Source organism: Fukomys damarensis, unplaced genomic scaffold (assembly GCF_012274545.1).
Source record: "Fukomys damarensis isolate Sample0158 unplaced genomic scaffold, DMR_v1.0_HiC HiC_scaffold_35, whole genome shotgun sequence".
NCBI classification, from domain to species: Eukaryota; Metazoa; Chordata; class Mammalia; order Rodentia; family Bathyergidae; genus Fukomys; species Fukomys damarensis.
The window spans coordinates 50,670,427-50,687,574 of record NW_022900947.1 but is presented as its reverse complement, the minus strand read 5'-3'; the positions used below and the strand labels follow the sequence as shown (position 1 = coordinate 50,687,574).

The following is a 17,148-nucleotide window of genomic DNA, read 5'->3' as shown; positions in this document are numbered from 1 at the left end:
TTTTTTTTTTTTTTTTTTTTTTTTTTAGTAAACTGCATTCTGAAGACTGAGATTGATCCTTCTCTTATTTTTGATTTTTGTGGTTTTTGGTACACAGCCACGCCCAAGTGTGCACATACAGTCTTCGGCTGTTTTCATATAATGGCAGCAGAAATGAGCTGCTTCATGATGGAGCATGTGGAACACAAAGCTAGGGAGATTCTTTTATTGTCTGACTCCTTACAGAAAAGTATGGAGCCACATTTTGAGGCTCACAGTTTCGACTGAAGGTGACCCTTCTGACAAGTGGGTCTACGTATTTATCAGTAATTCCAACATTCTCTTTGTTCTTCTAACCTGTGCTATGCCCACATAACTTCCCAAGGAAGGTCATCTGGGACCCATCATGAAGCTACTTCTGTATATCCATTGTGTAATGTGGCCTAGTAGGTAGGTGCTTTCAGGCACAGTAATGGCGACCAGAACAGTGAAATCCACAAGAATGTTCCTTTCACAGGCACTCTCCCTATTTCTCACACTTCTGTTATGTGAAACAGACATAATCAAAGCTGATTAATTGCTTGTGCTACACTGATAAATCCTCTAACAGAAATAATCCTGTGTGTTATTGCAGCCTCTTTAGGTGGCTTTCTTTCTTTCTGCCTTTCTTTCTTTTTCTTGCACAGAGTTTATTTGAAAGTGAAGATTCTATAACATGCAGCCGGGAAGCCACAGTTTAACAGCCCAGGTGTTGCACACCAACAAGGCTGGGTGTAATTCCTGGCTCCACCTTCACTACCTGCAAATATATTATCATATTGTACTCTGAAACTGTAAATTACAAAATTCACCTCAAAAGAAATAAAGATATTTATGACCACCAACGCTGATGACAGTAAGACTGCTTAGCTTTTCATTTACATTTTCTAAAACTTATTGGTGACATATGTTATGTCTTCACATTTGGAGTGTACACACATATGGTTTTCATGAGTATATATAACATTGCAAAGGCTGTAAATCATCAGTATGAACTAACTTTGATCACTACCATCATTAATACTGAGCACCCCACAGGGCCTGGTACATAAAAATGTGCCACAAAAATGAATCTGACAACTGGAGTGTGCTCTCTGTGCTTTAAAGTGGACCCTCTCTACTGTCAGTAGTGCTCAGACAGAACATACAAGACTCCTTCCAAAATGTTGATAACACCCAATCTTGGTTTTTACCCTCATAACTGTATTTATTTTCATGAATGACTCTCAGAGTAACTGAATACAGTCCATTAAGAATCTCTGAAGCAAAAAAAAAAAAACCCACATCTTCTTTATCCAATTTCCAACTGATGGGCAAATGGGCTGTTTCCAAGTTTTAGCTATTACAAACTGTGTTGCTATAAACATAGCTGTGCATATATCCCTATGATATGATTCTTTTAATTCTTTTCAAAAGATACCCAATAGAAGGATGACTGGGGCAAATGGAAACTGTAGTCCCAGCTCTTTGAGTTTTCTCCATATTGATTTCCATAGTCTCCACAAAGGATCCGCATAGAAGGGATCCTTTCTCCCCACAACCCCACCAACATTTGCTCAGGAGGCTGAGGCAGGAGAATTGCTGTGAGTTCGAGACCAGCTACATAGTGAGTTCCAGGTCAGTCTCAAATAAATAGTGAGGCCCTGTCTCAAACAAACAAACAAATAAAAACAGAACAACAACAAAAATATCTGAAACCTTAGGTAAACTTTTTAAAGCCTTTTTTTAATGACTTTAAAAATAATTGCACAATTAGATTTGCATACAGTAAGGAACCTGTAATTAAATGTTCAATAGTATGTTAAGGTTTAAAATAATAACAGTGCAGAAATTCAAAAGCAAATATTTTTATTTTATTTGTTTATTGGTTTGTTTGTTTATTTATTTATTTATTTATTTTGAGACAGTGTCTTACTATGTAGTTGAGACAGACCTGGAACTCATTATGTAGCCCAGGCTGCTCTCGAACTCACTGTGATCCTCCTGCCTCAGCCTCCAGTGTGCTGGGATTATAGGTGTGTGCCACCATGCCTGACAAAAGCAAATATTTTTAAAACAAAACAAGAACAGAACATATAAACAAAGAAAAAAACAAGCAAAAGAAAGAAAATAAAAATGTTTAAGTAAAAGTGCAAATATTTGTCATGTTCCTTGATACAATAATTCCAGCAGTAACAATTAGGAATTACCCACTCTTATTTGCAGTACATAAATCTTCTCAATCTTTGTGTGTATACTTGTATATAACTATACCACACAATTTACATAGATATTTACTTTGATAGGTGCAATACATATCATGAAGACAAAATACAGTGTTTTGCTGTGGTTGGGATGTGTTTTGGCCTCCAGAATCCTGTGCTGGAAGCTTCTTCCCATTGGAGCAGTACTGACAGGTAGCATGATCTCACCTCGTGGGATCTAATGGAGGTGGATGAGCCTCTGGCACCATGAACATCTTCTTGAAGACATTAAACTTGGAGTGGGTTAGGCCTGAAAGAGTAGACCAGTTTCCACGGGAGCAGGCTGTTTCAAGGAGTGAGCCTGACCCCTTCCGTGTCCTCCAGACCCTCCGCGTGCATGTTTCTCTGGTGCAGGCACCCTTGCCACTCTTGCCCATCTTCCTACAAGGAGATGCCGTGCACCGTATTGTGGCACAACCAGGGAGCTAAAGCCAGATGACGGCACTGTGCTGTTGGGATGGTCTGGCAATCGTAAGTGTGAGCCAAATAAGCTTTTTTTCCCTTTGAAGTAACCAGTCTCCAGCACTTTATTATAGTAACACAAAACAGGCTGAGACATACTTATCTTTAGTGAGTTGACAGCCTTAAACAGACAAGGTGCATTTACCTGTATACATACCTGTGCATACAGAGGAAGATTGGGAAACATGACTCTCAAATTTGTAGTGGTAAATGAACCTGAGCTGTATACTTTAATAATTTTTCTTTATGTTTCATATGTCACTCAAAATATTCTACTGGAAATATGTTGCCGCTAAAGACTCTGCCTGCACCATTTTCAAACACAGGCACCATTTCACCATATCCTTCAATAATAACAAAAAATTTAATTTCTCAGAGAAGCTACTTTTAAAAATGTTTTTTATGCATTTCTGAGGCTTTTTTCTTGTTTCTTTCTCCACTTTGTGACCCTTCAGACAAGTGCTACAACAATACTGTCTTGCCCACTCCACCTGTGCAACAGCCATGCCAGGGGTCAGAGAATTAAAACAAGCCAAGTATGGGAAGTAATGCTGACTCTTTGATGTCCCTCTACATCCAGGTGGATATTGCTGCATCTCCCTGGTTCCCAGGTCACTACCCAGTTCAGACATGTGTTTTTTTATATTCTGTTCTTGTTAATCTCTTATCTCTGTGAAGCCACAGCTAGGAAGACAAATCTTTTTTGGTCGTGACCTAGTAACATCTGACCTTCTGAGTAGACCTGAACAATCTCCTGTTAAACCTCACTGATCTCATTCTTTGATTAGTTTGGCCATTCCTCTTTGGAACACTTCAATACCCAGTACACTGAATTTCATAAATAGCAGGATGCATTAACTTGTTCAATTTGGTGTCTTTAGAATTGAAGATGCATCTTAAAATGAATGAAATGGAGTTTTAATCTTTCAACATGCTCTGATTGCTAAATTTTATTAGTCACTTTTCATGACTATAAAAAAAAAACACTGGCAGGATCACATGATGAAAAGGAAGTTTGGGAGATTAACAGGCACATGAGTTCAGTGCTGGTGACAGCCCTGTTGACTGTATCAGCTCAGGGCAGATGGCCTACATGCTAGTGTGTGATTACATCCTCACTAGAAATTCACAGAACTAGGTAGGCAGAGACTCAAGTTCCTGTAATCACTGTCCATGAGAACTGATGGTTTCTCGAGAAACACTTGCCCTGGGCTTGCACCCAGTTGACTGAGGACCTCTACACAAACCTCACCTTTTATAGTTCCCTTCTCCCAAACACCTTTACACTGAAGATCAGGGTAACACATGGACTCTGGAAGGCATGGCACAGCTAAACCATAGCAATAAACAGACATTTCATGGAATTATAAAAAATAATTGATCTAGGCAGGGGATTTAGCTCAGCGGTTCAGTGGGACCCTAGTTCAATCCCCGGTACCAAAAATAAAATAATAATCATAATTGATCTTATGATCAATTGCAAATTAAAATTGATTTCATGTGTTGTGTGCATTTGTGTGCATGTATGTATGCGGTTGTTCCAAAGTTTTTGGTAAAGTTCTCATATTAAAAATATAAACTCTTAATGAGAGTGAATACTCTCGTGATGGTGTAGTTCACATTAGCCCTTCAGTAACCTCTAGTAAATGAGTACACAATGTGCTATCCACAAGCTATATGTGAATGCATGTAGTATTACTAGAATGTCCATGCTGAGCTGGGCTGTTTAGAACAGAATCCAAGATCTGCATCTCGGGAATAGGCAAGTGTCTCATGTATGAACAGAGGAAACCATAGTCAGCCTAAAAGTCCTGCTTAGAAAAGCTACCGCTAGTAAGAATGAGGAAACACCATACAATTGATATTCATGTCTGTCAAGAATTTTGCAAAGACGTATGATCAGTATTATCAGGAGGCAGACACATAAAGGCTAGTTGAAGTTGTATGGAAAAGGCACTGTTGTGAAGTTGCCATGTTGGGTTAATCTGTTTAATCTTATCACTTTTTGTTTGATTTTACTTTTTTATTTTTCTCTACTTCACTGGCTCCCCATTATCAGATTTCATAAAAAATTTCACTTTTTCCCTAAGTTCAACTGGTGATGGGTGCATGGTGTTCTGTTGGGGATGCTGAGGTCTGAATCCCTACAATCTGCAAATAGCTTGGCTTACATGTAAAAGGGTATTGGAGAAATAATTCAGATCAAGAACCTTGAGATGAAGATGTTCTCTTGAAATATCTAGAGGATCCAACATGCCCTCATAAAAAGAACATAATAGGAGCCTCAACTACACAGAGGAGTAAGAGGGTGAAGCAATTTGACAAGGGGACTCAAAGAGACTGAGGTGAGGTAGTTACAGTTAAATATGGAAGAGGCTGTGTTAGGATCTCCAGAAGTTAACCCTGCATGAACCTGATTCTAACCCCGTAGTACTAGCTTCAGACTTCTGCCCATAACCATGAAAATAAAACACTAAATGAGGTAATTTGACCCAGTAGTAATATAAAAATAGGAAACCTGTCACACAGTCTTGATTTGGCCCTCATTTCACTCCATATACTTTTCATCTCTGACTTGGATTAAAACAACCATCTCAAGCAGCCAATGTTAAATTCAAGCAATTTTAATACACCAATCTCAAATAAAACCATTTCTTACTGCAACTTTTCCACCTTCTACTTTTTCTTCCTTGGTGATTTAATTCAAGACAGAGTCTAGGACTCATGATTCCCCCTACAAATCATGTTTAATGAAGTGAAGCATAAAGTGTAAGTTTCCACACTTTAATACTTATAATTTAGACATAAATTATGGCTCCATTCTCTCATAGAACTGACGTAATCAAGCCTTATTTTTGTAAATTACGATGAGTGATATTTCTGAAAAAAACGTGATATTATGTCAGTTATCTCATGCAATCTATACATCATACTCAAGTGAAATAAATTAGACACACATGTAGAAATATTGCATTGTTTCTCCAGTGTGAGAAGGTAAAAGCATGAAAAAGGATCAAAATGTATAATAGATAATGTGAAATAGAAAGGAAAAAATTCAAATGGGAAAGAGCACTAGAGAGGGAATAGGGGAAAGGAAGAAATGGAAAATGGAGAAATGAGAAAAGAAAAATAAAATGGAAAGAAAGCTTTTGTAAATAAGAAGGGGAAGAAGGACTGAGCAGAGGGGAGAGGAATGCGAAAAAAGTAAGATATATCATGCATAGATACAAATTCCATGTGATGAATGTCATCATTATGTATATTTAAATTGTACCAATAAACACTAAAAAACACAATTTTATATATTTGATAGGATACTTACATTCCTTTATAATATTATACTAACATGGAACAGTCTCTTCATTTTTAAAAATGATAATCACTATTTCAGGCTGGTTGTCTTCAAAATGTCCCAGTTTCTAGATATATGTAATTACTTTGTCATAGAAGGTTTTTTTTCCCCCTTTATTACCCATATTTCCTGTAATGGAACATTAGGCATTGAGGCTAGAAGAAATTTAGATTAAATGTTTTGGTAGTTATTATGTTATGTGTGATATTGGATTCTTTATGTTGCACTACATTAGGAAGACCATGAACTAAGCATGTAATTCCATAAATTATTCTATTTGATCACTAATCTAAAATGTAGTTTAACTTTACATTTAACATTTTGTGGAATGTTATATGGACATTAAATTCATTATCTAATGTATTTCCATGTAATGGTTTTAAAATTTATAAGCTTTAATAAATTGCAACAGGAAGGATTTTAAAATGAATTTTTAAATTCCAACATTAATTAATTTTCATTCATCTGTGCGGAATTTCATTATTATTATGTGTCAATTTATTGCTGATTCATGGGTCTTTATTCAATTATGACAATCAAACTGACATATTCCTTTATATCTTGAATGTATTTCTATCTGCAAGTGAAATGACTATTATTAATAATTTAAGAATATATTTATTGTTTTAAGATTGTTTCATTTCATAAAATACAATAAAATCAATTATTTGAATACAGTTGAAGAATTTTTGTGATTTTTTTTTCCATATCTAAGGAAAAAGATCACAGCATGTAGGTACTTTCTAAAATCATTGTTCAAGTAATTCTCATATATATTGTTTTTCTCCAGTCAGTTGTCACAACATATCATGATTCATAGAATTTATTTCCATCCACTTTATGCCATGTCATTTTACAGATGAGGTGATCAATACTCTCTAAGGTTAAACTATTCAAATGCACATAAGGAGTAACAGATGGGCAGAATTTCAGCTGAAGTCTATCAGCTCCTTTCCTGGACCTTCATACCTCTCTGCAGCTCCAGTCATCTTTATTTTACGGTCATGACACTTAATGGTCATATTAGCTAAGTTCTACAGAGAAAAAGTACCAATGACATAAATAAATATGTATGTAAGAGGAGAGATAGAGAGAAATAGAAAATGGAAGGGGAAGGGAGGAAACAGATGGGTCAGCTGAAGTCTATCAGCTCCTTTCCTGGACCTTCATACCTCTCTGCAGCTCCAGTCATCTTTATTTTACGGTCATGACACTTAATGGTCATATTAGCTAAGTTCTACAGAGAAAAAGTAAAAAGTAATACAAGGTCAACATGCAAAAATCAATAGCCTTCTCGTACACAAATAACAGACTCACTGAGAGAGAAATTAGGCAAACAATTCCTTTCACAATAGCATACAAAATAGACTTCTATATTAAGGTGCATTAATGTTTTGTGTTTTTTTTCATCATTCCCACTTTTTGTTGGTCTATTGAGCTGTTTTATTTGCCCATTCCTCAGTGCCACACTGATAGGATTTATGAAGCAGTATGATGTGTAGTAAGATGTGTCATACTTTAAAACAGAAGTGAGAGAAAATACAATGGCATTAGAGCACAGCTTCAGTACTGACTCCCACAGTAGTGCTGACTGATGGAGGCTCTACTGCTCTTGCACAATTTTTCTTAGAGCTTAAAAACAATTTTATGGTGGAAACTGAGTGACACTGTACTGTACAAAAATGCTTGGTTTACTCCTGTTCTCCCAGGAGGAACGTTAAACCTCAGCATTGTGGACACCAGAAAGATACAAAACTGCATGTAGGCTTCATTTCCTGTAAAATTCTGTCATAGATTTGCTTTCAGGAAGGTCGATATGCTTATACATTTCCAAAAAGAAGAAAAAGAATCATTTCTCTGAGATACATATTTTTGGACTATGAAATATATTTGTGTATCGGTTCATCCACTGAGATTGTAAATGACAGAAAAGTTCCTAACACCACCACATTGTTTTATGTATTATTTGGGACCTCTCAGACTTTCTACTTCTGATTCTCCCAGTACATGAGCAAGGGTGGAGTGCAAGCATATTCAGGAACTGCAGAAGGTAAATCACAGGCCCTGCAAATCCTTTCTGGGCTGGGTCCCCGGTACCACTCCTACTTAATCCTGGCGTGTCCTAGTTAAGGAGCACAACACTAATTTTTTCATAAAGGGACATAAACATGGTGTGTCCCACCTAAATTTATTTTTTAGAATATTTCTTTTGATGAATTATCAATTTTAATTTTATGAGTTTTATTACACTAAGCAGTAAGTACTTAATAGGAACAAATCACAAAAATAAAGTATTGTATTCTTAATATTTATTGAATATATACAAGTCAGCATTGTTTTTTGGTGTTCAAAGTTTAGAAAAGAATAACAGAAATAAATGAACTACCATGAAACTACCAATAGAACTCTACAATAAAATAATCCTTACTAAGGCAGTCTTCACACATGACAGCAGCATACATATTCCATGCACACATATCACACTGACAGCACATGGGTTTTGCTTTCCTGGACTTTTTGTAGGATATACTTGACATTTCACTGGTCTTGCTGTTTTGTCAGGAGTTTCTTATTCTATTATACAATGTGTAGTAAACAGGAACTTAAAATATCAATAAAATAAAGTATAAAATTCTTAATATGTATTGTGCTTTTAGCATAAACGTCAGCATTTTCACACAAGGTGTGTCTTTGGGAAGTTGCACCTGCCTTTTCACCTTCCAGCTCACCAGTGTGCTTCACAATTTTTTGGCATAGTTCCCTGAGCAGAAACATTTTCTTTTTCCTCTGCTATAAATTATTTCTTATGAGTTCCAGCCCCAATCCACTAAGAAAAGTTCTCTCTGGTATTTTGTACTTGTTATTTTCTTTGTAAAGTATCAAACTATTTTATGCCACACTTTTAGGTTTGAGTAAAACACAACCATTGGCCAATGCTTTGTGTTTTGAGTAACATCACCATTGCTGCATAACTCATCAACAACATCTACTTCACCTTTAGTTTTGTTGTAGAAAGTTTCCATCTCAGGCTTCTGTTTCGTTGAGGTTTCCCTATCAATATTTCCATCATGGTGCGGTGTTGAAATCACCAATACCAGTTTGTTTCACTTTGTCAGATATGAGGTCAATATAAATCTTTCTAAATTCCAAAGATTGAACTATACAATTCTCTGTTTTGAAATTGCAACATTTCATTTGGAATTTCTTCTTTGTTCCTGGGTACAGTTCCTGGAGTGGTCAACTTGTGTTCTGCTAGCAAATGTAAAATCAATTAGAAACTGGTAAACCAAATGTCGAATATCATATTCCAATTAGTTTGGGAGTCAGGAATAGCAAGTCTGTTCACAACATCATTTGGTTTATTACTATATGAATAAGGACCTGGTGGCTGAGTTCTTGGATAAATTTCTAAATTGAAAGTATAGCTAGTCTTCACATGCACAAGCACATAAATTCTTATGCCGTATTTCGATCCATCACTTTTCCATATATCTTTTACTATCCTGCAATTACCATGAGAGATCCCTGCTAAGTACAGCAGATCCATGAAAGTTTTCAGTTCAGCCAGTGAGGTGTCACAATCGATACATTTTTGAATATGGCTATTGGTGCATATAGAACAGCATCTTGTAGCATTTTGTCTGCTACACTTTTCAACATTGAATGGCAGTGCTGGCATTCTGTTCAATATGTTTCGCCCCGGCCAAGACCTCACTATACTTTCATACCTAGTTTAACACTGAATCATTTCATTTGGTTGTGGGGACATTTTGCAGTATTTCAACTACTCAAATATGTACACACGTTGCTGTCTTTTTTCCCCCATTAAGTTTATTGGTACATATTAGGTATATGATACAGTTACATTCATCACTGGAATGTTGCACCTTTACATGATGCATATTGGTTCTTATGTTTCCCCATCCCCTGCCCTCCCTTTGCCCCCTTCCCTATTTACAAAAACTTCATTTCGTTTGTTTGTTTGTTTGTGTTTTTTTGCTTCTCTCATTGACATTGCTGTTTTCTTCATCATCTGAATCAAGGAGCTCTGCATTCCCTGTGATTTTAATCAGTCAATTCTTGCTCCATTTCACTGTCTCAGGAACTGTGGCTCACTGGCCAACATCACAGTCATCATCAGCAGCAGCAGCAGCACCAACTTCACCGTCATTGTTGACATCATCATCCACCCACACCACTCTTCTGCTATGAAACATGTATCGTAGCATAGGCGATCACCCTCATCATCCATGCATGAGTAATCGGGTGATTCACTTTTGACCTCCTCTAAATTTGCAAATTCTGTTTTTCATGTGCCATTTACTGAATTGGGCTATTTTTCCAGAAAAATCAAAAGAAAACTTTTAAAAAATCAAATCCTACAGCTGGGTGTGGTGGTGCATGCCTTTTATCCCAGCACTTGGGAGGCTGAGGCAGGAGGACTGCTGTGAGATCGAGACCAGCCTGGGCGACATAGTGAGTTCCAGGTCAGACTCAAGTACATAGTGAGACCCTGTCTCAAAAAACCAAAAATAAATAAATAAATAATAAAAAGTCAAATCCTACAGTGGCATGGGTACATTATACCCTCTGTGAAGCTCAGGTAAATATACACAAAACAGAGCATATCCTGGTTTGACATTTTTACACACATGCACCCACCTTGCCATTCATCATACCAAGTGGATAAATGTAAAGATTGCTCCCTGTATCTCTCAGGGAAAGGTATTGAGATGCGCAGTCAGCTACTAATATACTGAATTTAACATTTACAATAGGAAAATGAGGATGGGTATTTGAAAACCAGTTTGCTCCATTAGTTGCAGCCAACTAAGAATTAAAACTTGAAGAGTTAAGCTTTCTTCAAAAAACAAGTGACAATTAAAGAGCTGAATCACAGCCACAATGCTTAGGGTCAAAGTCCAAATTAAAATACAAATACAAAATCATCCAAGAAATGGTAATCTAAAAAAAGAAAGGAAATATCAGGCATAACATTTGGATCTCTTCCATATAGTAGCACATAAGAATTTGGGCACAAGTCTTCTCTTAAAAGTAGTACAGCATCCCATGGGGGATGCAGAAAAGGGAACATCAGGACATTTGAACCACACCCATAACAGGAACTCATACCTTCCATGTGGTTTTAGGCACCATCAATAATTTTTCCAAAATTGTGCAGCTTTTGATAAGTTGACTGGAAACTTTTATTATCATATTGACTGCAAGGATTGCAGAAAGACTACAGTTATTTTTAAATATATAAAAATCCAAGAGGATATGAAAAGCCTTTTGGCCTATAAGAAATTGTGCCTATTATTGGAAATAACCCAGTGGCATTACCTGTTTACCTCTGGCTTTGACCTTCAATACATTTTAGAGTTTCAGAAAATAGTCTTTCACTAAAAATGAATGAGAGTGGAGCAGGGAATTTCAAGGAAGAGCTTGAGGTCTCAAGAGATAGACTGTACACAGATTAGCATGACGAGAAGCTCAACAAAGGGGCAGCCACACGCATTTTCCTGACCTTTCCCTTTACTCAGTGGCATTTATATGAGTTTAGACTCACGTATTCTAGAGATGGGAGAAAGCAGATTGGAATGCAGCTCAAGCTAAACTGATCTAAAGAAGCATAGTAACATCTTATCTACTGTTCTGAGTTCTGACATAACCAAAGAATAAAAACAAAAAAGTGAATTAAATAAATTGTCTCAATAAATATACGAACAAAAATATATTCTAAATTTTATATTGGCAGACAAATATCTAGCTCTAGACATTAAACTATAATATAAATGATAGGAATTTAATCTCACTTATTGTACCAGAGAAGTTCTCCAACATAATGTTTATGTTTTAGGAGGCACCTAAAGAAAAATAAATAAAACCACCTCTATGTTCAGTAATATTTCCAATAGTTCTATTTTAATAGCTTTTCTGATACAAGTATTGTGCAGCCCTAATAAAACAATATTAAGAAATCAGTAGCAAAACTAACATAGCAAGACCTATTCTCCTGTGTTATCATTTGTGTCATACTCCTTAATCTCCAAAATCTTTGCTAATGGTCTTTAAGGTTTCAAGAATGTTTGTATTAAAGTATGGAAACAGAACATATAACACACATATACACTCTGTGCTTACAATCACCTTGCTGCACCACACACACACACACACACACACACACACACGCACAGAAACTCACCGCAGCAGACGTGGCTGACCCCTGGCCATACAGCATCTCACCTCAGAGGGATTCACCAACAGTACTTGACAGCTTCCAGGGCACCCTCAGCTCTTCATCCCAAGTTCCTGGTTTGAGGACTTTCTTGAGACACAGAGAACTCGAATAAATATAAGTGGGGACAAATTATAAATTTAAGAGAGTTCATGTCCCTTTGATAGTCTTACAATGATGGAGAATGGAGTGAATAAGTACCGTCCTACCTCGTCTTGGCAGGGCTGATTCTGAAACCTATTCCACAGTTTCCTAGAGGGCCAGAGGGCTGAGCTGCAGTTCCCTACTGCAGTAATCTCAGTAACACAGGCAAATGGAATGTACTCGCTTGCATTAGCGTTGCTGGTCAAATAATCAATAATACTGATGAAAGGATTTGTCAAATGGGTAAAATGATCAAAGTACACTGATTTTTTTCCTCCCAATTTAATAAAGTATATTTGACAATTAAAACCTAATACAGCATCTTAATAGATATTTAATGGACATTGGGAAATGATCAAGTGAAGCAAATTAACATATCCATCACCACTTACAGTTTTCAAGTTATTTTTAATAAGTGAGAACGCTTAAGATCCACTACATAGATATACACGTAGTCATATACAATTATATACAGTCATAGGTGCTAAAATATTTACTCTCTATTTTATATAAATAAATTATAGTGCTATATGAAGACCATTATGATAACACTAAATATGATTTCGTAAATGAATTAAATACTTTTGTTTGCCTCTCTTTCGTGTCACCAGGAATCCAACTGGGTCCTCATACAAACTCACCATTGCTGCAGCATCTGTTCCATCACGCAGTGTTCTATTTCTGTGTCTCACACATTTAACTAGGAAGGAACAAATAGACTATTTTCAAATAAGTTGCCAGTGCTTCTAATTGGGAGTTCAAAGCATCTTTGACAGAAATGTACATGACAGAACAAGAACAAGCCATGAGTTTTGACTTTAAATAATGTAAAAAAGGAATATTTGTTACATTTATATTTAAATGTTAAGATTCTACATCAAATAAGTGGAAGCTAATGATTGCATTAATTGTTATATTTTCTAAAGTCATTGTTTTCCTAATGTATGTGTTCTAGTATTACTTTTGAATTTGAAATTTATTAATGAATAGGATGAAAGTGTGATAAATATTTTGAAAGTTAATAAATTTAGCAAAGTTAATATCTGTGCCATATAATACCCCTGGGATACAAAAATAAAAATTGAAATACAAATTTTGCTATCTATTTAGCTATCTGTTTGTTCAATAAGTATTGATTGAACAAGCTATGTGCCATGTATAAAATAATAACAATAATTTTAAAAAACCAAGGACTGGGGATTTAGCTCAGTGGTTCCACTGCCTGCCTCTTAAGTGCAAGGACCCAAATTCAATCCCCAGTACCAAAAAAAAAAAAAAAAAAAAAAAAAAACAACAGTGAGAAAAGTACCTGGCCCATACTGTTAGTTGTTCTAAAAGAGTAACATATGAATCAGGTAAATGAAACATTTCAATTATATAGGTGGCTTACTGCTTTGAAGAGAAAGGAAGATATGGCAGGGGAAAGTATGAAAAGAAGATACTATCAAAGTGATCTGGGAATAAGTTTCTAATTAAGTAGAAAAATAATTTAAGGTTAAAAATTTCAACAGACCTGAGAATCAGTGGAATAGATTAGAAGATGAGGAAAAAACTCCAGATGTACTCAGCTACCTCATCTTTGACAAATGAACCCACCATCCTCACTGGAGGAAAGAAAGCCTCTTTAATAAATGGTGTTGGAAAAATTGGATTTCAACTTGCCAAAGATTAAAACTAGACCCCTATCTTTCACCATGCACTAAACTAAAATCCAAGTGGATTAAAGATCTAAATACTTAAACAGAAATACTAAACTTGCTGGAAGATAAGTTAGGTAGAACAGTATTTGACACAGCAAGACATCATGTTAAATTATAAAGATTTAACAGATGCTGCAATAAAATATACAGAATGAATTTTCTGAAATAAAAATAGGTAAATAAATTCATAGTGGTAACACTTAAGCAAATGAGATTTTGCTATAATGTTAGAATATAACCTGTTTTTAAAAACATTTATAATTAAATTATAACAATGGCAAATAACAAAAAATATTGAAATACTAATGGCACAATGATTTGTTATTGTATTTAAGACTGAATCTAGAAGCAAAATGTAGTCATCATACAGGGTCAGGAGTAAAAAGACATGGATTCTAACTCTTCCACTGCAATTTGATAACAAGTAACTCTGAGCCACAGTCTAAATTTCTAAATAATCAAATATCAGAAAGGGAGGGAGGGAGAGAAATAGACAGGAAGGAAGCAAGGAAGGAATAAAAGGAAGGGAGGGAGGGAGGGAGGGAATGAGGGGAGGAGGAAGACCAATGTGGTAACAGGTGAAACTACTTTGGGCCTTGGTTTTAGTCATCAGTAAGAGGAATTCAGAAAAGTAGATATACTGACTTCCTCACCTCTTTATTGAGCACAAATTGAGTCAGGAACTGTCCTGGGAATAGTACATATATCATGGAACAGAAAAATCCCTCATCTTAGCAAGTTTACATTATAGAGAAGGGAACAGAAAATGATCAACTACCACACTGTTGTAATTATCAGGAAAAACTAAAGCAAAATAAGGAAATGCAGAAGGAGAGCCCAGGGAAGAACTAGCAATCAGAGAAATCCTTTTAAGAAATGGCATTTAATAAGAACTCTGAGTCCATGAAGGTGCAGAATATGAGAATTTTAGAGTAAGCAGTTTTAATAAAATGCATAAATAAATGATGGCACATTAGAGGAAATATGCTCGGTGTGTGAATGTGTGCAGACAGGACCATGTGAATAAGGGACAGAAGGGTCAGAAATGAGCTCAGGGGACACATGCGTGAAAAGGACAGGTCAGTCAAAAAAGGCTTAGAAACAATACAGAACATAACCAGGATCAGGAAGGAAAGTTGAGATTTGGGAAACATGAGAGAGAAAATGAGAAAGATAAACATCTTCTCACCTTCCATTAAAATATCAAGGGAAACAGAGTAACATTGGACTCTAATAGAGACACTGAGCCAAAGGAAAAGGTAGAAATAAGCAGCCATTAATGTGTTCTGTATAAGAATTCCCTGGTGGTTATAAGAAGGATGGTTGGAAATGATGAGTGCTTTGGGTAAGGTCATGTTAATCAAGCTATAGGTCAAGCGTACCCATAAGGTGATGCCTTAGCTTTGAAAGGATAGCTGATTTTTAACATATCCACAACTCAGCTTCGTTGGATTTCTACAATTACTTTTTTATTGCTTATGTCAGAGAGAAGCCAGACGCACATGTGCATGTTACTCCACGCAGCACTTGTGTCTTTGGGATTCTTGAGATGGGGAATTTACCTGATCCTAACTCTTCCAATTCCTCCTCATCCAGGCAGCTAAAAGGACGAAATGGTCTGGACACTGAAGACCTTGTCTTGTCTGGGATGGGGGTAAGGTTACTTCGTTTTCGACATGCTAGAAGGAAGTGACATCGTCTCATCATAAATGGAACTTTAGAAAATGGAGTCCATTTGTGTGACCAGAGAGAAAAACAAAATAGAAAACACAATCAGAGGTAAGCACACATATTACATGTGGTGGTTTACAATGAAATATAGGCTAAAAGACTGTACCCAATTGAACAATTAATAGCATATAAAAATAAGGGATAAAAAGACAAGATATCCAGTATCACCAACACTGTTTCATTTTAATATCTCCATTATTAACAAATATGAAAACATGATAAAAATCTATGGGCCATATATCATTGGAGGAAATATAACAAAATGTTCTTGCTTTCATTAAAATTTTTCTTTTGAATTAAATTTTGTGTTTTCCGGTTTCCTACCAACTCACACAGTGCGTCAAAGCAGATCATGACATTTGAATAATGGAATTATGTTTAATCATTTTTTTCTCCATGTTCTCTAAGTGAATAATGCTGGTTCATTATGTCCTCCTCCGAAATCCAATATGTGTATGCATCTGTGTAACTTTTGTTTATTGAAAAACTTTTGTTCTTGCCAAGTAGAGGCCAAGAGAGTTTAAAATGAGAATGTTTTCTTTTTATTCCAGGGCAGACATTCGTGTCATGAAAACAGGAAGTTGGGTTCTGGAATATGTGGAAACATCAATGGAAGAAAGATTTTAAAATATGAAACAATGTTCTGCATAGGTAATCTGAGCGTTACCCTCGCAGAAAAAGTTAAAAGCACATATGTTGTAATTGCACTTTTTGGGAGAAGAATCATTTTGATGGAAGATTATCCTGAAACAGGTAATCTGTTAAATAGAAAGTCTTGTAACCTAGAGGATACAACACAAAATTATTGTTGATCGTCTTCAGAAACACCAATAATTATTGCATTTCTATCAGGTCCAAGATCCTCTTGTCTTTCATATTGTCTGTCTCTCTCCTCTTCACTTCCTCTCTCCTTTAATCCTCATCCCCCACAAAATTTATAAGGACACAATATTATCCATGCCTAAAATGTGATTGGATATAATCATTTTTGATTTCTAATGTAGGCTGGTGTTTCATTGATGTTCATCTAAATCAACGATGTTTTGAAAACATGTGTTTGCTCATGTACTGCTAGACACTACATAACATCCTTCTAAGTAAGGATTTAGACTTTGGGCCAGGGATTTATCTCAGTGGCTCTGCCACCTGCCTTGCAAGCATGAAGAGCCGAGTTTGATCCCTGGTACCCCCCCAAAAAAAGAAAACAAAAGAATTTAGGCTTATTCTAGTATTCGAAAGAAAGTGTCCAGGTTGATAAAT

General features: G+C 36.0%; 1 pseudogene; it reads right to left on the bottom strand.

The window, feature by feature from the left end:
- LOC104863997 overlaps positions 1 to 17,148 on the bottom strand; it is a 55,914-nt pseudogene that overhangs the window by 38,338 nt on the left and 428 nt on the right.